This window comes from Perognathus longimembris, chromosome 28, assembly GCF_023159225.1.
Source record: "Perognathus longimembris pacificus isolate PPM17 chromosome 28, ASM2315922v1, whole genome shotgun sequence".
Taxonomy (NCBI): domain Eukaryota; kingdom Metazoa; phylum Chordata; class Mammalia; order Rodentia; family Heteromyidae; genus Perognathus; species Perognathus longimembris.
In genome coordinates this window covers 39,160,177-39,184,025 of record NC_063188.1, presented here as the reverse complement: position 1 = coordinate 39,184,025, position 23,849 = coordinate 39,160,177, and the positions used below count along the sequence as shown (strand labels likewise).

Here is a 23,849-nt window from a genome sequence, read left to right as displayed (position 1 = left end):
GCCATCTCACCCCAGTAAAAATGACTATTATCAAGAAAACTATTAACAACAGATGCTTGCAGGGATGTGGCCAAAAGGGAACCCTACTACACTGGTGGTGGGAGTGTAAACTTGTTCAACCACTCTGGAAAGCAGTATGAAGATTCCTCAAAAGGCTAAGCATAGAGCTCCCATATGACCTAGCAAACCTGCTTTTGGACATTTACCCAAAGGATTGCAAGCAAGACCACACTAAAGCTACCAGCACAACTACGTTCATTGCAGCACAATTTACCATTGCTAAAATATGGAACCAAATCAGATGCCTCTCAGTAGATGAATGGATCTCGAGAGAATGTGGTATATATACACAATGGAATTCTGTGCTTCCATCAGAAAGAATGACATTGCCCCATTTGTAAGAAAATGAAAAGACTTGGAAAAAACATTAAGTGAGCCAGACTCAAAGAAACATAGACTCTATGGTTTCCCTCATTGGTAATAATTAGTCCTGTCTGGGATAGTCCTAGCAAAAGGCCACAGTAGCTCAATAGCTAGTACATATGAACACATAAGATGATGTTAAGCAAAATGAACTCCAAGTTATGGAAATAAGTAGTTTATCATTGTTGTTATTTTCAACATACCATGTGAAATTATGTTTTTTCTTTTGTCTTTCTTCCCCATGGTTTTATCTAGTTATTCTGTAACTGATGTTGGTACTCTGGATATTGTGTATATGTTTATCAGAACTAGGGAAGGGAAGGGGAACATCAAAATGGAGAGACAAGGGGGAAAGGCAAACCAATGCAACAGCAATACTTACAAGACAATATGCTGTAAACCCACTGTACATCTTGGGGGGGGAGAAATTTGGAAGTAAGGAAGGGGGGAGAAAAATGAGGGAGGAGGTAACAACAAGTTTGATAAGAAATGTACTCACTGTCTTACATATGAAACTATAACCCCTCTGTACATCCCTTTGACAAAAAATAAATTAATTTTTAAAAAGAATGTTACTGCAATATTATTTATAAGAACAAAATAGATGGTTTTGTAATAGAGCTTCTGACTTTCTAGGCAAGTTCTCTACCACTTGAGCCATGCCACCAATGCTTTTTCTTTTCATTGTTCTTCAGATAGGGTCTTGATGCCCATGGCTATTCTTACTAACTTTTTTTGTCCGGGCTGGCCTCATACAGTAATCCTCCTATCTCTGCCTCCCAAGTAGCTGTGATTACAGGTATGAGTCACTATACAAAGCTACAGAACAAAAATGATTAGTAAGCAAAATACAACACTACATAACAGATAATACAGCCATTTAAATGTAGCTATGTACATACTGACATGAAAACACATGTATGAGCCACAAAAAGCACTACAATACAGAATGATTTCTTTCATAAAGTGTTTGTCTAAATGTATTTGTGCATACAAGTATCTAGGGCAACAATAAACCATTTCTCATTTTATCTAATTCTGATTTCTTTTTACATATTTCTTCTTTATATTTGAAAAAAGAGAAAAAATTAAGAGAAATAGAAAAATATTGCGATGTTCAGAGAAAAAGACAGCTTAGGTTTACTAACAGTGCTTGTAACCAATTAGACAAGTAATTTTATTTCTGCTACCCTAGTGTTTCTCATATGTAAAATGACCTACTTCACAAGTTTGTTAAGAAATTTAATGTTTGTAAAGAACCGATCATGATGTTGGAATACAAATACAGAACCAGCTCAAATGATAAAGGTCTGTGTTAGGCAACAAGAAGAAAGAAGCAACAAGTTTGAAGAGAACTAACAGAATGGAGTGATTCAGGGGAGAGAATGTGCCCAGCTCACACCTCTCTGTCTCTCTCTGTCTCTCTGTGTCTCTGTCTCTCTCTCTGTCTCTCTGTCTCTGTCTCTGTGTCTCTGTCTCTCTGTGTCTCTGTCTCTCTGTGTCTCTCTGTGTGTCTCTGTCTCTCTGTCTCTGTCTGCCTGCCTGTCTGTCTGTCTGTCTGTCTGTCTCTCTCTCTCTCTCTCTCTCTCTCTCTCTCTCTCTCTTTCTTGCTGGTGCTGGTGCGTACATTCTGGGCTTGGGCCTTGTCCCTGAGCTCCTCTTTACTCAAGACTCGCACTGTACTGCTTGAGCAACTGCTCCACTTCCAGCTTTGTCTGTGGTTAATTGGAGATAAAAGTCTCACAGACTTCTCTGTCCAGGATCGCTCTGAACCATGATCCTCAGATCTCAGCCTCCTGAATAGCGAAGATTACAGGTGTGAGTCACTGGCTCCCAGCTCAACTGCATTTCTAGGGCTCCATAACTGACTGGACAGTGACAGTCCTTATAGTTCAGGAGACAGAGAAGAAATGCATTTGAAACACGGCAGAAAGTTTGTGTTAACCATATTGTGTGCGTGGTTCATAAAAGATAACTGAGTAATTAGGCCCCAGAAATCATTAGAAACATGGCTAGACTGCAGGAAAATACATAATCTAAGAATACATATTTAGTCAAGAACACAGGGCAGACAGTGTGAGAAAGAAACTAATGATCCTATTTACCTTCTTTGCTTTCCCCTGAAACTAGACAAGCTCCTTTTACTTTATTATTTTTACTAAATGCCTCCAGGGTAATAGGAAACATAAACAATACAGAAAATCTATTTAGGCCCCTAAAGTCTCAATATTTTGTTTCTAATGTATTCTTCCCTTGTCTATTCTCTGATCTTTTTCATCTATAAGAGGGAAGCCTCCTGACAGGCTCTTTCTCAGTCGCTAGTAAGTCTTTTTAGTTTTCATCCCCAAGGAAAATATATCTTCTCCATGAAAATGAAACTTTTTCAATAGTCTATTGTGAATCTGGTCTAGCATGTGCCAAATGTCTTGTATACAAGGGTGCATATGCTGCCAACATTAATGATCATCAATAACATTGTCAGCACACCAGAACAACTTACTGAGAACATCCCATATGCCAAACAAACTTTACATAAAAAGTATTAAGTCATGTGACTTTCAACACACCAAGAGTAAGTGGCTATTGCCCCCATTATATAAATGAGAATCATGTCTACAATTCCAGCACACACGCAATATTTACTACAAGACCTGACCATGAATAAGACTGTGATGCAAGTCTCAACATATTATTCCTTAAAATGAATTTTCACATAGACCCGTCTTTGACTCCAAGGCAACTAAATAAGAAATTAATGATAATTTTAATTATTTCTAAAAGTTTTAAAGATGCTTCTTTTTAATTCCTTTTAGTATATTTAAGTAGTATACAAAGAAGTTTCATGTCAGTTTTTGAGTACAATGTATCTTGATCAATGTTACCCCTTCCATTATTCTCCCCCATCTGTCCCAACCCCATCCATACACTCAAATTACATGGCTGAATATTAAGACTGTTTTTGTCCAACTTTCCTCTCTGTCTGTCCTCCTTCCTCTGATCTTCACCCATCCTCTCACAAAACATTCTGAGTCTTTAGTACCTTTAGTTCCTTACCTCACCAGGTTGGAGGCAACAAACTACTATGAGGCAGGTGTCCTGGGGCAATTACTTTGTGTGCTGTTTCATGGAGGGATATCACCACACTCATTGCATCTCCCCTCACATACTCACCACCCACATGCCACCACCATAAACAGAACATTTGCTGCTCATTGTGACATGTCCATATATGCAGACAATGTGCCTTAATCAGGATCTCCCCCTTTCAGTTTCCCTCTTCCCTCCTCCCCTTACCCCTACACAAACCAACCTCACCAGGTTTAGCTGTTCCATTTTCATGCATGTACATAAAGTATTCAGATCATAGTCACCCTCCTTTAACCTCTCTGTTTGTCCTCTCCATTCCACTAGTGCCCACATCCCAGACAGAACCTGTTCTTTATGTTTCACCATTGTATTTCACATTTATATACAGTGTTTTAATCATATTTTCCCCCATTTGGGGAGGGGAACTACCACACCTCTAATAGCTTTGCTCACCTGGATCTCCCTACACACACACACACACACACACAGAGAGAGAGAGAGGGGGGGGGCATCCTTTCTTTCTATGGGGTGAAATGCTAAAGTCCTCTTCCTTCTCATCTCCTATTCCTCCATATCTGGTTCACTGTGCAGCTGTCGATTGGACAGCCACCCCCCAGAGGACTCACATCCCTCCCTTCCCATTCACCCTTTCTCCCCTTTCCTTCCTTCTCCCTCCCCACCATCACAGAGCACACAAAAACACATGTGGGGGCATCTGGATGGATTTTTATTTCCATTATCCTGTCCCCATTAGAATAACATGTGCTGGCACACAGCAGACCACCTGCCAGCGGTCAGGGCTATAGAGACCTCAAGCATGGTCCCAAGGTTAGTCCCCGGCCTGGTACTCACATTAGTGGCTGCCTACTTGGACATTGCATGTGGTGGACATTTCTTGTTCTTCCGGCCCTTCACTGGCATATGTTTACGCAGCTGCTTATTAGGGAGCTGACCACAGTATGGTGCTGATCTTGTCCCTTTCTTGGGAGTGAGTAGAAACCTGATCTGCTTGAACCCTTTTGGTTCCACTTGCCCTGCTGTCCGCCCTGCTGTCCATCTGGCTGGCGGCCCAGCCATCCGCTGCGCCTGGCACCCTTCTTTCTAAATCTCTGGATCTAGAATAACAAGTGGGAGTTCTTGGAAGGGCGCTTGTTGGAAAGAAGAGGGTGGAAGGGGGAGATGGGAATAGGGAATTCACAGGAAGCAATCAGGTCTGGGGACATTTTGTATAGGTGGAAGACACGGGAGGTTTGGGAAAAAAGAGCAATGAGATCAAGGGAAGATCTTGGGTGGGTCACCTCACCTTTCCTTTAGATACACGTTCAGGAAGAGTCTTCCTGTTGTTTTTCCTGCATTTATTCAATTCCCCTTTCCTATGTGAAGTACCTTCTTGGGCAGCATCAGTGGGTTTGTTCCGGGTAAGCAAAGCTCCCACCATCCTTTCTTCATTGCTGCCTGGAGCAGTCTGACCTCCAGGCCTCAGGAGGCTCAGATATATGCCTATCATGACAGGGTGACCAACGCCCTAGTCTTTGTTAAGTCAGCCAGCCAATCCCTGGCCAGAGAGATGTTAATACATCACAAAGCACCATCTTGACTCTTTGGGGGATGGGGGAGGGAGTGCAGAAGGAAGAAGGTTCTGGGAAGGGAGGTCAAGAAATTCCAGTTGAAGAAACAGAGCTTTGCTTTACTACTCCTGTTTTATAAAATTACTATCATTAAGGAGTTGTACAGAGGAATTTCGATTTACCATGCCAGTTTATGAGTTCAATGTCACCTCTTCCATTGTTTTCTCCCCATTTGTCCCAACCCCCACACACCATGTTAGTCGGTTCCATTTTCACATATGTACATTGAATGTTATTACTATATTTGCTAAAAAATAAATTTCAGGTCAAACATCATGTCTTAAGAACTAAATGCACCTATAACGCCTTAGCAAACAAATCTGCCTTTTGTCTAACCACCATCACTGCTGAGTTAAGTGACATCTTTTGTGTGTGTGTGTGTGTGTGTGTGTCTGTGTGTGTCTGTGTGTGTCTGTGTGTGTGTATGTGTGTTTATGCCGGTCCTAGTGCTTGAACTCTGGGCCTGTTTGCTTTCCCTGAGCTCCTTTTGCTGAAGGCTAGCACTCTACCACTTGAGCCCCAGTGCTACTTCCAGCTTCTTTTGTGATTAACTGAAGATAAGCATCTTACCAGGACTTTCTTGCCCAGGCTGGCTTCAAACCAGTATCCTTAGGTCTCAACCTCCTGAGTAACTAGGATTACATGTGTGAGACATCAGCACCCAACAAGCGATACCTTTTGATAGTAGACAGTAGTACACCACATTTTGAAAACTTGAACTCAGAAAAAATAATAGAGGCATAATTACAAAAAGAAAATCAGTAAAAATAGGATAATAGTCAATTGAATCAATGTTAACATCTCTTTTTCTTTCTTTCTTCCTTTATTTACTTACATAGGCCATAGGGTTTGAACTAAGGGCATGGGGACTGTCCTTACGATTTACTCAAGGCAAGTGCTCCACCATTTGAGCCACAGTTCCACTTCAGGTTTTCTAATGGTTAATTGGAGTTAAGAGGCTCATAGACTTTCCTGCCCAGGCTGGCTTCAAACTGCAATCCTCAGATCTCAGCCTTCTGAATAGCTAGGAATACAAGTGTGAACCACCAGTGTCCAGAGATTTCACTAAACCTGAAATGCAGCACATGATCTTCACATAAGAGCATGTCACAACTGGTAAAGCAACAACTACATTAAACCACAGAGCTACAGGAGCTACAGGATCATTGAGTGGACTTCAGGTACAGCCAGACGTTAACATAGTTGGTTTCCAAGAAGAGATGGAAAGATTTGCCTCTAATAACAAAGTTCAGTTTTGAAAATTAAAAGAGAAAGTATGGGATAATGAACATATTAATACAAAGTAGAGGTGGAATAATGAACATAGGAGTATAATGTAGAGTTAGCTGCAAATTTTAGTTCTGCTACTTATTATGGCCTTGGGCATTGGCCCAGAAAACAATGATGTTATTCAATTACTCCTATAAACTTATAAATAGTAAATTATATGATAGTTTCAGGTATATATTCTAATGGATTTTCAATCGTGTTTCACCAAAATGTTATGATACAATTATTCTGCTGTTTACACATAGATTAATAAAGAATTTGGGTAAAATGTAGACAATATTGAACATAAAAAAGTACACTAGAGTCTTTCAAAGGATGTTAGTTTAACTAAGAAGCCCTGACACAAACTATTTTTATTAAGCAAATGATCATATGTTGTACACAGAAACTGATTAGTGATTAGATTTACACTGCTAAATTCTGTCAGATTCTGTATATATTTAAGCAGTTACTTAGAACTGATTTAGTTCTGTTAAACAAGGAATTATAATAGTGTCTACCTGAGTGAAAAACAAGAATGAGAATTGGGGGCTGGGGATATGGCCTAGTGGCAAGAGGGCTTGCCTCGTATACATGAGGCCCCAGCACCACATATACAGAAAACGGCCAGAAGTGGCGCTGTGGCTCAAGTGGCAGAGTGCTAGCCTTGAGCAAAAAGAAGCCAGGGACAGTGCTCAGGCCCTGAGTCCAAGCCCCAGGACTGGCCAAAAACAAAACAAAACAAAAGAATGAGAATTGGGCTACAAATTATAATTGGTTATAACTTTGTAGTAAAAATGTCAGAGGACTTCTGATTTTGCCAAAGATTAAGTAACAAAAAATTAATTTCTTGCCACGCACTAGTGGCACACACCTGTAATCCTACTGAGAATCTCAGGAGGCTAAGAATCACAGTTCAAAGCCAGCTCAGGCAGGAGAGTCAATGAGGCTCTTATCTCCAATTAACTACCAGAAAACAAGAGGGGGCACTGTGGCTCCAAGTGTCAGAGTGTTAGACTTGAGCAGAAGAGCTCAAGGACAGCACCCAGGTCCAGAGCCATCACCACTACCACCACCAACAACAACAACAATAACAAAGAATTTCTACTGTGCCAACACAATAACAGCAAATTGACATGATACATAGAGCATTGGCTTTCAAGACACCAAATACCAGCACTATGAGATAGAAATGTGAGGAACAAATGAGATTGGTCTTATGATTTTTCCCAGATCACTGCCTTGAGTTTTTAGGCTATGGTACTGGAATGAAAAATCCAGAGATAGCCTGCTGAACTTTTTTTTTTTGTGGCCAGTCCTGGGCCTTGAACTCAGGGCCTGAGCACTGTCCCTGGCTTCCTTTTGCTCAAGGCTAGCACTCTGCCACTTGAGCCACAGCGCCACTTCTGGCCGTTTTCTGTATATGTGGTGCTGGGGAATTGAACCCAGGGCCTCATGTATACGAGGCAAGCTCTCTTGCCACTAGGCCATATCTGCAGCCCCCCTGCTGAACTTTTTTTTTTTTGCCAGTCCTGGGCCTTGGACTCAGGGCCTGAGCACTGTCCCTGGCTTCTTTTTGCTCAAGGCTAGCACTCTGCCACTTGAGCCACAGCACCACTTCTGGCCATTTTCTGTATATGTGGTGCTGGGGAATCGAACCCTGGGCTTCATGTACAGGAGGCAAGCACTCTTGCCACTAGGCCATATTCCCAGCCCCCTGCTGAACTTTTTAATATAACTGCATATAGGTGGTCTAAGGAAATCTGTATAAGGTCTCTATTAAGTATGTAGTAAAGGACTGATCAGTATGAAATATCTGTTAGGAAACTTTTCCAGGACGAGGGATTAGAAAAACAACATCTGAAAGAATTCAAAAGAATGATAGCTACCACTCACATAGGGCCAGGAATAGAACTTACTCCCACCAGCCAAAGTAGAAAACCTCATGATTTGTTAATGTGCTGGCATGAGTACTAAGAGTCTTACCTCAGTTATGGGAAATAATTAAATCTAGACTATGTAGTACCCTGTTTCAACCTACCAAATCTAAACAGAGAAACCCCAAAGGGCCAATGTGTTTCCAAAGTGCGTCCCAGAACAGAATTCAAGAATAGTTAGAGTAATACAAAAATCTGCAGCCTCCAACAAGGTAAAATTCACAATATCTGGTACCCACTAAAAGTTAACAGACATGCTCCAAAATACAGGAAAATACAATCCATAATAATGAGAAAATGCAATATAAAATAATCAACCAACATATCTATTCAAATGATCGAAGTCACTAGATTAGTTACAATCAAATTTCATATGTTCAAAAATTAGATAAAGATATGCAAGATATAAAACAAAAGTCTGAATTCAAACCTAAAGATCAAAACATGTCTAACATGAAAAATATAGCAGATGCCACTAACAACATACTAGACATTATAGTTGAAAAGATTAATGAACTTGAAGATAGAGTAACAGAAGTTATCACAAATGAAGCATAGAATAAAACAAGACTTTAAAGAAGACCAGAGATATATGAGCTATGGTATAACTTCAAGCTGCTAAATGTAATTGAAATCATCAAAGGAACTGGGGACACTGAAAAAAAAATATTGGAAGAAATGATGCCCTAATTTGATAAATGCTACAAACCCAACAAGTTCAATGAACTCTGAGCACAAATCGAGAAACAAAGGATAAAAAGACAAACGATTCCAAAAGTAATACAAAAACATTTGGTGTAAACCAACTGAACAACTCATGGGGGGAGAGGGAAAAGGGCAGGAGGGAGGGGGTAAATGAGGGAGGAGGTAACAAATTGTACAAGAAATGTACCCATTGCCTTACGTATAAAACTGTAACCCCTCTGTACATCACTTTGACAATAAATAAGTAATTATTAAAAAATAAAAACATTTGTAACCCCCCCAAAAAACTATACCACATGGTACAACATACTCAAATCACTGAAAACCAGAAATACTGAGAAAACTGATAAAAGAGCAGGAGGTGGAGACATATTACATACAGATGAACAAAGATAATGATGAAAGCAAATGCATTATTTAAAACAAATTAAGTGTAAAGACAGTGAACACACTATTGAATGGAAAATATATTCCATCAATATAAAACCCACACTCAAAATAACATTCAAATTGATGTGAAATACTTTCTCAGACAAATAAAAGTGGAAATTAATCACTAGAACAGAACAAAGTACAAAGATAAATTATTTTATAGAGTCACTTTATTGTTTAATGAAGATGCAAGAGGGTTTAATGGAGAAATTATAGTATTTTCAACCAGTAGCACTAGAAAAACTACACATCCATATGCAACAAAATGCAAAGATTTGTATATGAAACCTAATATATGAAACAGAACTTGATATATTAAACCTCATCAAACTTAAATTTTGGCTATTGTAAATGTAATGATAATGAATAAAAGAGAAATCATGTATTCAAAGAAATTGCCTGCAGACAGTAGTTCATAAGAACTCTCACAGCGAGGTGCTGGTGGCTCAAACTGTATCCCAGCTACTCAGGAGGCTAAGATCTGAGGATCACAGTTTGAAGCCAGCCCATGCAAAAAAGTCCTCAAGACTCTTATCTCCAATTAAATGTAAAAATTCTGCAAGTGAAGCTATGGCTTAAGTGATAGAGTGCTAGCCTGGAGCAAAAAACTAAAGGACAGTGCCCAGGATCTGAATTCAAGCAACAGTCTTGACATAAAAAAACCTAGATTTGAAATTAATTAGATATGGACAAATTGAAGAAGATACACAAATAGAAGATGAGAAAACTAAAACATGTTCAATATCTTTAACCACTAGAAAATACAAACTGAAATCAAAATGGTTAAAAAGTAAAATATTAGCAAGAATTTGAACTAACTGGTATGCTCATGAACTGTAGCAACATGGAAAAGATATGGAATGGAAAGTGGAAGAAGCACAATAGGAAACAGCTTAGTAAATCCTTAAAAACATAAACATACATATACTATTTAAGCTAGGCTTTCCACTTTCATATATTTTCCCAAGAAAAGCTAAACATACATGCCAATGAAGCTATTTGTATGTAAATGTTAACAACAGCATTATTCATAATTGCCAAAACCTAGAAATAACACAAATGTCTATTGAGGTAAATGAGTAAACAAACATCTACTACATGATTTCTCTTGCATAGATAATAAATATTCAGCCTTATAAATGAATGGTGACTCTCAAGATAATCACGCTGATTAAACGAAGTTAGACAAAAGTTTGCATACACTGCATGATTTTATTTAAGTAAACTCTAAGAACATGCAAATTAATCTCCAATGGCAAAAACAGATCAGTGATTGGGCAGTGGCAGTAATATAGAAAGAGACAGTAAGGAAAGATAACAAGTAACAACAAAGAAATCTCTGGTAGTATGCTATAACAGAACACTAGAGATTGGATAACTTATAATGTATTTAGCTCAGCTCTGGAGACTGGGATTTCCAAGGTTAGGTTAGTCAGGAAAGACCAGATGTTTAGCTTTCATAAAGCACCAAAAAGCTAGAAGTGGAACTGTGGTTCAAGGTAGAGTACTGGCCTTGAGCACAAAACCTAAGGGACAGTGCCCAGGCTCTGTCCCAGGCAAACGTATAAATAAATACACACACACACACACACACACACACACACACACACAATTCTAGAATACATATATAAGGCCCTAGAAGACTTGAAACAAAACAGAAAAAAAGTCAAGGTTTTTTTTGCTATTGATGATAATTTGTTTTTTAATCTTTTTATTATTAAATAGTTGTACAAAGAGATTTCAATTCCATAAGTCAAGTTATGAGTACAATGCATCTTGATCAATGTCATCCCATTTCCCCTATCTCTACCCTCAAGTCACGTAGTTCAATTTTTACATAATACAATTGAATATAATGACTGCATTTGCTCACCCTTCCTCCCTCCATTCATGTGCACTCCTCCTTGTCTCTACCCACCCCCCACCATAGGTCTCTACTTCTTGATATTCACTTTGTTAAACAGTTCATTCATTGTTCACAGAAATTGCACCTTTGGACTACTCAAGACTTTAAGTAAAGAATAATAGAAAATGGATTTAAAATATTTCAAATACAATTTTATTGTCTAAAATATGTGCTTTGCTTTGTAATGCTCCCAAACTTACATTTTCCGTGAGTTTTAAACAATTGGTTAAAATTGGAAAGTACAGAATATGCTGAGTAGAAATAATCGAATAGCAACAAAACATTTGTACAGATGATGCCTGGAACTATAATGTGAATATGATTAGTAAGTACATCCAACAATGCATTTCTTTTCATTTTCAGATACATTTTGTGAATAGTCATTAAGCAAGTGGATACCAGTGGATCATGCCTATAATTTCTAACTTCTCAGAAGGCTGAGTCCTATTGTTTGAAGCCAGTCCAGGCAGAAAAGTCCACAAGATTCCATTTGTAATTAACTAACAAAAAGCCAAGCACAGAGATATGGTTTAAGTGGGAAATTATCGGCCATAAGCAACAAAGCTGCATTCTAACCACAGTCCCATCACATACATGCAAACAAAAATAAAGAAAAATCAGAATTAAATTTTCAAGTAACTGTAGTATATATCAAAATTTTTGTTTAAAGCATACTTATTAACTATTAAGCCACTACCATATATTAAAATTAATTTTAAACTACATTCATTTTTCACTCTTCTCTTTCTACTCTTGTACATGTTTTATAATATACTATTACTGCAATGATAAATGTACATGTATAGTTTATGAATAGGTGTTTACTTAGGAGTAATTAAAACTTTGAATAACAATAAATAATCAAAATAAGTAATCAAAATAATCTAAAATCTCTTAGCTTAAAGGAGACTTGAAAACCATTTTTACAAAACCGCCATGTTTTGATGGTTCTTTTTACATGCACATATATTTGTTAATTAGGGGAGAATAAGTCATTCTGCTGATTGTAATGTGGTTGCTCTGAGGCAGGTAATGCAACAAGCTAAGGATTTGTGCTACCTCAAGACACATTCCAGAGTAGATTCTATTGTCACCAAGATACTGACAATATCTGAAGCAGACTAGTCTAAAATGCTATTATAATAAATACCTATTATATGTCTGGGTTGAATTTAGTAAGCTTTAGATAAGAGAAAGTTGGTTTTACAGCATGAAAAACTAAAACCAAGTCCAAGGTATATGGTGAATCTATGGAATTTGAAGGGGAAAAGAAAACTCCAGAGAGAGAAAGCTTGCTTCTACTTGGCACTTGAGAAGCTGAAGAAGGGTATTCATGAAGGGAAGAGAGGGGAGGAGGAGAGGAAGGGGAAGGGGAAAAGGGAAAGGAGAGAAGGAGAGGGGGGAGGGAGGGAAGTTCTTTATATATTCCAGATATGAGTCCCTTTTCAGATGGATAGCTGGCAAAGATTTTCTACCATTATGTAGGTTGTCTCTCCTCACTGGTATTTGTTTCCTTTATTATACCACAACTTTTTAATTTGGTGTGATTTAATTTGTCAATATTCTTATTTCCTAAACTATGGAGTCCTATTTATGAAGTGATTGACTATGTCTATATCTTCAAGTATTTTCCCTATGCTTACCTCTGGTAACTTCAAAATTTTGATTCCTCTTGAGACCTGCCTCTGTTGTCCTAGTAGTAATCTCTGGATGTCCGTGTTACTTCTATTTTGTTCCCTGAAATGAACCTCTGTATTCTGTACTGTTTACTATGGAATGCTCACTAGTTAGGAGGACCAACTAAGTGCTAAGGCCTATAATAGCTGGCTAAGTATAAAATAAAGAATAAGTTCAACAAAATAATCCCCAGGAAACAGGTACTTTGAATGGGGTGGGGTGCTGTTAAGGGGAAAGTGGTGGACAAATGAAGAGAAGAAGAGAGGGAGAATGTAGTGAAGAAATTAATATATGTCCTACAAAATTAAAAAGAGGGGGGGAAGAGGTGGTAAGGAAAGAATGGGTGAGAATTTTGAAAGGGATAATATTGACCAAGATATCTTATATTCACAAACTGCTTTAGTGAAAAAAAAAAAAACAGGTAACTCCTTTATAAATCTACATACTAGTGGTTCAGGCCTATAATCCTAGCTATTCAGGAGGCTGAGATCTGATGATCACAGTTTGAAGCCAGCCAGGGAAACAAAGTTCATGAGACTCTTATCTCAATTTAAGCACAAAAAAATCCAGAAGTGGAGCTATGGCTCACATGGTAAAGTGATAACTTTGATCAACAAAGCTCATAGACATTTCCCAGGCCCTGAGTTCAAGCCCCAGGACCGGCACCCTCCCAAAAAAGATAATGCAAAATAGTCTATGCCCACAAAGGGCTCACTGACTACAGAAGGAAATACTTAAACATTAATCATTAAAACCAAAAGAATAGCTGGGCTCTGGTGGCTTGTGCATGTAATCCTAGCTACTGAGGAGGCTGAGATTTAAGGACCACAGTTCAAAGCCAGGCCAGGTACGAAAGGCCGTAAAATTCTTATCTCCAATTAATCACCAGAAAACCTGAAGTGTTACTGTGGCTAAAGGGGTAAAGCACTAGCCTTGAGCTGAAGAGGCCTAGGCCCAGAGTTCAAGCCCCATGACTGACAAAAAACAGAAAGAATAACAACAAAAAAGTCAAAAGAGTGCAAGCATGGAATTCTATGAGAATACATAAGCGAGACACCTAATGCATTCTGGGGAAATAGAAATAGGATATCCATCAAGAGCTCATGAACTGAATATAAACTAATGTGCAATCGTTTTCTTTTTAAAGAATACTGTCCAAGAAGTGTGCATAGCATTTATGAAAGCATGGAGGAATAAAGCAATGTGGTACAAGCAAGCAGTGCAGTGATACTGGGTGGTAAATTGAAAGGGACAATATAGAAAGGATGGGTAAGTTAGGGGATCTTGATATGTGATGCTCAGAAACATAATTGATTAGCTTTTGACAACACTACTAAAGAGCTTTAGGTAAGGCAAAGACTTGTTAGAGCACTCTGATGGTTCTGCAGAATATGAACTTGAGAAATAAGTAGCATAAATCAAGGGCAAAATGACAAGAGCCAAGGGTAGAGGTCAGCAGTTAGAGAGGAAAATGGGCATACTGCAAACACAGCACTGAGGTAAAATCTGCAGGACCTGTGAATGTTCTATAACACAGGAACAGCCTCTTCTTCTAGGACCTGGAGTACTGATGTACTAGATTTCTAATTAAGGGCAGTAGAGCACAGATTAGTGCTTTAAAATACTGTTCTGGGGCAGGCTACCTGGGTTAAAATTGCAGCTTCATTACATTTTAAGCTGTATGAATTTTGGACATGTTATTTAACCTGTTTGAGACTTAGCTTCTCCATTTGTAAAAGTAGCAATTATAAGAATTCTTACCTGTGGGAATTAAGTATACATCATATCTAAAATGCATAGCCTAGTGCCTAGCCTAGAGTAAGTACCCAGTACTGGTACTGGTAGCCATTTAGTGTTAATCACTATTAACCATATGCTTTGGAAAATATGTGAGCATATGGCTGTTTTGACATCTTTCTATGAAATCTGAGAAATCTAATCAGTATTCTCTACCCAGATGGAAAGTCACTTTACCTCTCTGCATGGAGGTAGGCTGACAGGCATAAATATTAAACACATGTTAGTAATTAGATATGATCAGTTTAAATGATATTTATTTATCCACTGTTCCAGACAGGATTTAAAGTGACTTACAAAGATACATAAAACATAACAAAATAGCATAAATTAAAAAAATAGAACACATGAAAAGAAAATCAGAAATGAAGACAAAGAGAATCCAAATAGAGGCTTGAAAAACAAAGGGCAAAAAAGATTCCCAGTGATCGACTGAGGTCCAGACCTCGACAAGCCAGCCCTTCCACAGAGCACATCCATGACCCATATAATATGTCCCAGGCTGCCCTCACTGGATCTATTCTCAAAAAATTATGATAGCATTGTGTATCTACTTAAAGGGAATAAAACCAAAACAATTATGAGTACATAGCTGTATTTTTTCTTAACATTAGGAAATTTACAACTAGCTAATAATTTTTCAAGATTCTGATTTGTGTTTATGTGTATGTGCTAGTCCTGGGGCTTAAACTCAGAGCCTGGGCAATGTCCCTAAGCTTATTTGCTCCAGACTAGTGCTTTATCACTTGAGCAACAGCTCTACTTTCAACTTTTGGGTGGTTAATTAGAAATAAGAGTCTCCTGAACTTTCCTGCCTGGACTGCCTTCAAACCAAGATCCCCAGATCTCAGCCTCCTGAGTGTCTAGGATTACAGACATGAGCCACCAGCACCAGGCCTGTACTAGTTTTGTACTAATGTTTTGGCAGCCTCCAAAAAAAAATCCCTCTCAAAATAGACTCTAGAAAAATGGGGTTTACATGCACTAAGTCATTTTTAAGTTTTAATTCCTTTTTTGATGTGTACCAACTAAATAGGATAATGGTGACAATGGTGGTGATATTCAAAGACTATCATGGGAATCCACTCCATATATAGTACTGTATGTTAGTCATTTTGATCATGTATATATGCATATGACTCTTTATGTGTTTTCTTTCATTTTAGGTCAAAGTTTATTCATGTTTACACATATGATTGTATTTTAGGTCTAATATCTATATGTAAGAAAAAGCATGCATCTTTTATTTCTCTAAGAAGTTTTTTTTGTTTACCATATGGGGTGGGGAACTTGAATTCAGGGCCTTGTATTCTTGCTTAGCTTTTTCACTCAAAGCTATAGCACTCTACTAGTTGAGCCACAACTCCACCTAACGCTTTTTGCTAGTTAATTGAATATAAGTGTCTCATGGGACTTTCTGCTTGAGCTAGGTTCAAACTATGATCCTTCATTTCATCATCCTGAGTAGTTAGGATTATAGGCATGGCTACCACTAGCATCTAGACTTGAGGTATTTCTTTTTCAAGTCCTTAGCTACTAAGAAATCAATGTTTATCAGTCCAGGAGCCTCTTCTCTGAAAAGGCCCCATTCTTTCCTACCGAAAAGGCCCCATTCTCTTTATCCAGGACATCTCTTCTAAAGGTTAGCAGGACAATGCTGGTGGTGGAAGGACAAAAGTTACTAAAATACTATTTCCTTAGTTCTTGGACTCATATGCAGGGGCCTGAGAATGTGGCTCAAGTGGTAGAGCATCTGTCTAGCCAGTGCAGATCCCTGAATTAAAACCCTAATATCACCAGCAGTATTGCCAAATAAAACCAAACAAACAAAAAAGAATTACAGTCACATGTGGAAACAATTTCAGCCAGATGGAATCTGCATAGTTACCTCTTAGTATCATCAATATCTGTTCAAAAATGGTTTGAGGAAATTCCCACATCAAACAGCATATACTTCTCTAAAGTCCTAAAGGGAAGCGGATATCAGGATCTATGTGTTATTTCTATAAAGTGGCTGTTTGGAATATGTGGAAATGTTTTCTTATTTTCATGATTGCATCATGTACTTTGTTCTACTCCTCAGTAACTCTATGACTCTTAAACCTCTAGGCACCACCAGTGCTAGAAGGTAGATCTCCAAAAATAAGGAGCTGTAGAAGTAAAAATATCATAAAAATGATATCATGAGTACAAATGTCCCATCTAGCAATAGGAAAACTATATATTAAGGAAAATTACAGTTAGGCACTATAATCCTAGCTACCTGAGAGACTGAAATTGGAAGAATAGTGTCATGAGACCCCTTCTCAACAAAGAGTTGGATGTGGTAGCACACATACATGGGCAATGCCGGAGTAGGAACTCAGAAAAATATCTGAATAATAAATATCTGAAAAATAAAAATATCTGAAAATAATAAGCAAAAAACGGTGTAGGAGTTTGGAGGTAAGGCTCTGTCAGAAGAGCACCTGCTTAGAAAGCACAAAGCACTGAGCATAAACATCAGTAATGCAAGCAAGGGAGGGAAAGAGGGAAGGAGGGAGTGAGGAAAGAAGGAAGGAAGGAAGGAAGGAAGGAAGGAAGGAAGGAAGGAAGGAAGGAAGGAAGGAAGGAAGGAAGGATAAAGAAAGGGAACAAAATAATGAAAGGAAAAGAGAGGAGAGGGGGAGAAGAGGAAGAGAAGGGAAGGGGCGGGGAAGGGAAGAGAGGGAAAGGGGAAAGGGTGGGGAGGGGAGGGGAAGAGGAATTGGAGGGGAGGGAATGGAGAAAGGGGAAGGAGGAAAAAAGAAAGGGAAAAAAGAGGGAAGAGAAGGAAAAATTATATTTACATTTCTGCTTTAAAATGTACACCGGAAGTTCCTCTCATATGAGCCCGGGCAGCCTCCACAAGAGCCTCATAAGATTGAGGGGGGAAACTGACCAGTTCATCCTCTTCTAATGTGTAAGTCCCTTTTTCATAAGAACCCAAGTATTCATAAGATCTTAAATTCCTAAATAACCAAGTGTGATGGTACATGCCTGTAACACCAGCATTTAGGAAGCAGAAGCAAGAAAATTGTGAGTCCACTATGGCCTCCCTTATTGGGAATAATTAGTACAGGTTTAGGCAAGCCATAGCAGAGCATCACAAGGCCCAATAGCTATACCCTTATGAACACATAAGATGATGCTAAGTGAAATGAACTCCATGTTATGGAAACAATTGTTATATCACAGTTGTAACTACTTTCAAAGTCCTATGTGTATGTGTAGTTTCTATTATTGATGATGTTCTTGTATCACCTTCCTGTGGTTGTACCTACACTATCTCTGTAATCTTATCTGAGTATATTGGAAACCGTGTTTACTGGTATTGGAAGTAGGAAATTCAAAGGGAATACCAAATTTGAGAGACACAGGGTAAAAAAAGAGAAACAACTACAAAAGCAATACTTGCAAAACTGTTTGGTGTAAGTGAACTGAACACCTAGGGGGGAGGGAAAGGGGGGGAGGGAGGGGGGGCATGAGGGACAAGGTAACAAACAGTACAAGAAATGTATCCAATGCCTAACGTATGAAACTGTAACCTCTCTGTACATCAGTTTGATAATAAAAATTTGAAAAAAAAGTGGAAAAAATGACATATTTAGAAAGAAAAAAAAAAAGAAAATTGTGAGTCCAAAGCCTGACTAGGATACACAATGGGAACTTGTGTTAAGCACCCGTTGTCACTGTATTTGATTTTCGTATCCTGAGTATTGTATATATGATTATCTGAGTTATAGAAGGGAAGGGGAACATCAAAATGGTGCGTCAAGGAGTAAAAGGTGAACCAATGCAACAGCAATGGTAATAAGATCATTTCTGTGGGGGAATTGGGAAGGAGAGAAGGTAGAAGAAAAATGAGGGAGGAGGTAGCAAGTTTGACAAGAAATGTACTCACTACCTTATGTATGTAACTGTGGCACTTCTGTATATCACTTCGACAATTACAAAAAAGGAAAAAATTAAGGGCTGTGGATATAGCCCAGTTAATAAAGCATCCAACTAGAGTACACAAGGTCCTGGGTTTGACCTTCAGCACTATTAAAAAGAAAGATTCCTGCTAAAAGAATGAGCTTGTAGCTCATTGGTAGAGCAATTACCTATCATACCCAAGACCCCAAGTTCAATTTCTGGCTCTGCAAAAAAAAAAATGAATGTTTTACAATCCAAGCCAGTTTTATGCACAAAAATTTATTAAAGTCTAACAAGAGCTAACATGGTTATTTTTCAATACATTCCATCACCAAATAGAAGCCTAACATTCCTTAATCACAAGCTTTGATAAGGCATGCCTCCCACAGCAAAGACCCACTTCTTTCGTCAGGGTCACATATGGTGGTAGAGATTTCTAACTGAACTCTAAGTAACATCTGATTGTTTCTTGTATGCCACATCACCACATAATCCCCTTAAATGAGAAATCAGAATGGCTCATGACTAATCCAGTCCATGTTCACACATAACTGTGATTTCGTGCATTTGGTTTCTTTTTAATTTTAGGGATACTGTGATCTAGCCATGGCCACAGAAACCTTAAATGCAATTAAATAACTTGAATTTGAACTTAAATTGAGCTGTATACATGACAGGCAAATTTAAAAGTGTAAAGACCCTCGAGACACTAGATAAATACTAATTTCTTTCAAGTAAAATATTAAATATGTATATGAGCATATGTACATCAAAATTTAGGTATAAATTAAAGAATAATATAGAAGAAATGTCATATATTAATTTACTGTAGGCTTTCATTCGCTCCTAAACTGTTCAACCATAATTACTTAACACATTACCTCAAATCCCAGTACAAGTCTTGTACACACACTGCCAATGTCTAGTCTACAGCTAGAAGCAATGGTGTAGCACTTAAAAAACAATAAATAGTAAAACCACTAAGATTCTCAAATTAGATTAGTATATATTAGAATACCTTCAAACTGACATAGGCATAAAAGTTCCTGCTAAACTCTATAAGGGGAAAAGTATGAATTTTCCTAACTAAGTTAGAAATTAAGACAAAACAAAACACTCAAAATGTCTAGTACTTTCTTAGTTCCATCTTTGTAAATATTTGATCTAAGTATTATTTTTTGTGTGCTGATTCTGGAGCTTGAATTCAAGGAATGGTCACTGCCTCTGAGCATTTGTGCTCAAGGCTACCACTCTACCACTTGAGCCATAGCTCCACTTCTGGCTTTTTGGTGTGTAATTAGAGCTAAGAATCTCACATACTTTCCTGCTTGGAATGGCTCTAAACCATGATCCTCAGATCCCAGATCCTGAGTAGCTAGTATTACAGGCATGAACCACCAGCCCCTGCCAGTGATCTAGGTATTACTAGTTCTACACATTCAGGATTCAACCTAGCAATAAGGATATCCTTTTATTCTACAGAATGAGTATTATCTAAAATAATTTAAGCTGGGCATTGGTGGTTCATGACAGTAATCCTAGCTACTTAGGATGCTGAGTTCTGAGGACTGTGATTCAAAGCCAGTCCAGGCAGGAAAGTCTGTGATACATTTTTTTAAATGTTTTCCTTTTTTTCTTATTTATTGTCAAAGTGATGTACAGAGCGGTTACAGTTTCATTCGTTAGGCATTGGATACATTTCTTGTACTGTTTGTTACCTCCTCCCTCATTCCCCCCTCCCCCCTCCCCCTTCCCCTCTCCCCCTATGAGTTGTTCAGTTGGTTTACACCAAACAGTTTTGCAAGTATTGCTTTTGTAGTCATTTGTCTTTTTATCCTATGTCTCTCCAATTATCCCTCAAGTGGTAGAGTACTAGCCTTGAGCAAAATCTTCAGGAACAGACCCCAGACCCTGAGTTCAAGCCTCAGGGAAGACACAAAAGCCAAACAGTAAAGTAAAATAATTAAATATTTTAAAGATGAATTATCTCCCCCACTAGATTGGAAGATGTATGTAAGAAGTGATGTGGAGTTTGGGGGGGGGAAGGAGGGAGAAAGTTGTTTTGTCTATTTCTGTAACTTTCAGTGCCTAGTGTACTGCTTAGCTCATAATATGCACACAATCAATATTTGTTGAATGAATGATCTGGCATGAATACGATGTATTATTCGGCTACACTCAAAAGTTTATCACCCAGAACTTCTCCACCTTTGACATCATTAATTCAATAGTCTTTCTGATTTTAACCCCCCCCCCCCATTCCTCTGGACAGTTTACTCGGTGATTTCCCCCAGGGCTTTATCAATTCACAGAACTCATGCAAGGTAGTGTTCCATCTACCCTCTAGCTCCCCGTTGCCAGGTCCTTCCTACCTCCATTTCTTTCCCTAGACAGTTTAGATTCTATCATTTCAACTATACTCGTGTCAATATCCTCATTAACCCATAATTTCATTACAACTGCCAGATTTAAAAAATAACCTTACTGTGCCCTGTTGTGTTGTTTTGTGCCCACCTGGGGACTTCTGGGATCTAGAGAAGAAAATAATCATTCTGGTAGATTATTATCCACATAAATTCTTGGTCACTAAGTTCAACTCTATATTGCCTGGCACCACAGCTATGTTTCGCCGGTCTTCGTTTGTCTCTTATTCTCCATAATAACTATTTCAAACCTTCCTCGAACCCATCCTGGTGCTATCTCAATTCCTGCACTATGAGGCTGGTCTCTTACTTCCTAAATTATAAAGAAATAATTCATATTTCACATTCCTGCTGCCAAAACTCGAAACATTTTCATCTATAATCATTCACAATAATACTCCACCTCATTCTGGATCCTCTCCCATTGGGCATAAGGACTGTACCCTATAAAGACTTTGTTCTATCAATTATTCCCTCCTTTCCATTTCCTTAAAGATAATAAAGACTCTTCTAAATTAAAAATAAAATCCCTGGGGCTGGGGATATAGCCTAGTGGCAAGAGTGCCTGTCTCGGATACACGAGGCCCTAGGTTCGATTCCCCAGCACCACATATACAGAAAACGGCCAGAAGCGGCGCTGTGGCTCAAGTGGCAGAGTGCTAGCCTTGAGCGGGAAGAAGCCAGGGACAGTGCTCAGGCCCTGAGTCCAAGGCCCAGGACTGGCCAAAAATAAAAAATAAAAAAATCCCTGGACCTCAACCCCTCCCCTGATATTTCTCTCTGATGTTCAGGACCAGAATTACTCACATTCACTGCCTCAAATTCCTAATCTCCCCAATTATTTCTCAACTCATCAATATAGCTTTCCACCTTATACTCCCACAGCTAAGGGAAGATAGATGGAAAGAATGAACAGATGATTCTGTTTTGTATGGTGGTACTAAGAGCCTCACACTTGCTAGGCAAATGATCTACCATTTGAACCACACCCCTATCTCTTTGTCCTTTATTTTTTAGAAAAGTTCTTGTGACATTTTCCCCAAATCCATCTACTTGTGCCACCCATGTAGCTGGGATGACAAGTATACACACCATGCTCAACTTATTTGAGGTGAGGCTTCTCTAATTTTTTGGTCCAGATGGTCTGAAAGCATGGTTCTCAGGATTGCTACTTCTGAAGAAACTGGAATTACAGGCATGAGCCATTTGACCTCCAAATAATTCTTAAAGGAAGAAAATCAAATGGCTAATACATGTCAAAAAACAAAATGCTGCCTGGCGTGGGTGGCTCACATCTGTAAGCCTAGCTACTCAGGAGGCTAAGATCTGAGGATCATAATTTGAAGCCAACTGGGGCTGAAAAGTCCCCATAAGATTCTTATCTCTAACCACTCAAAAAGTAGAAGTGGCGCTTGTTTGAATGCTAGCCCTAGAGCACAAAAAGGCTAAGGCCCTGCAGAGTTCAAGCCTCACAACCCACAAAAAAAAGAAAGAAAATTCTTCACCCTTTCTGAAAACAAAAGTTATTTTTATGTCTTCTTATCAATTTAGCAATTTTAAAGACAATATTCAGGATTTTTTTAAAAAGGAGAATGTCAAAGGTACATAAAACATTTCTGGCAAATGTAAATTGGTAAAAAAAAAACTGTTAAAAAGTAATGTGATGAATTGATTTTTCAAAAAACAAACTTTAGAGGCTGGGAATATGGCCTAGTGGTAGAGTGCTTGCCTTGTATACATGAAGCCCTGGTTTTGATTCCTCAGCACCGCATACATAGGAAAAACCAGAAGTGGCACTGTGGTTCAAGTGGTAGAGAGCTAGCCTTGAGCAAAAAGAAGCCAGGGACAGTGCTCAGGTCCTGAGTTCAAGCCCCAATACTGGCAAAAAAAAACACACAAAACAAAAACCAAACTTCATAGAACTGACCACAATTGCTCTTAACTATATAATAAATTATTTAACACATGCCTCCTCTCCTGAAATGAGCTCCACGGGAGAAAAAGAGTCTATCTCATTCTCCACTATAACCCAAGTGCATGCATAGAGAGATACAATATAGTGTCTAGGAATATTTAGGCCCTAAGTTGGAACATATGCAGTCTGTCATCAGACTAATACATACTTTCTGATAAGTTGCTGTCAATAGCTTAAAGACTCCCATACTAAAGCAATTTTAATGACTGAATTGACAGAGCTGTGAACAAAAAACAGTGTAGATACACTTAGTAAATTTCCATGTCTTAAAAATAACTCAAGTTCAAGGTAGGTTCAGATAGTCATGTTACAGGGTTTGAGGAAGGAGATTCCATGTCCCTCCAAGACTCCACCACTCAGAGACAGTCTCAAACAAAAAGATGGATTTATTTGGGGAAGCATAAAGCGAACTGACCCGATGCATCACAGACTCGAGAGCTGGACTGTGACAGTGAAAAATGGGCTGACTGGCCAGGCACACAGTGCAGTCCTCGAGCTGGGGTTTATAAAGGTAAAAGCATAGCACAGATGTAGGGGGTTGACACAGGGGGTAGAGCAAGCAACAAACAAGTTAAGCAAGCCATTTACAGAAGCAGAATTTTGGGGTAAGTTTGACCTAATAATCAAGATGGACTCAGCTCTACTCCCCCCAAC

At 38.6% G+C, this 23,849-nt stretch overlaps 1 protein-coding gene across 4 annotated transcripts in view; it reads right to left on the bottom strand.

Annotated features, from left to right (window-relative positions):
* Window positions 1–23,849, bottom strand: part of Sytl4 (synaptotagmin like 4) — a 66,133-nt gene that overhangs the window by 35,588 nt on the left and 6,696 nt on the right. For 3 of the 4 annotated variants that reach the window (XM_048336337.1, XM_048336340.1, XM_048336339.1), the window contains exon 2: window positions 11,543–11,547. The exons of the other annotated variant lie outside the window; for it this stretch is intronic. The gene's annotated coding sequence lies outside the window, so the exon portion shown is untranslated. The remainder of the gene's footprint in view (window positions 1–11,542; window positions 11,548–23,849) is intronic. 4 annotated transcript variants of the gene reach the window in all.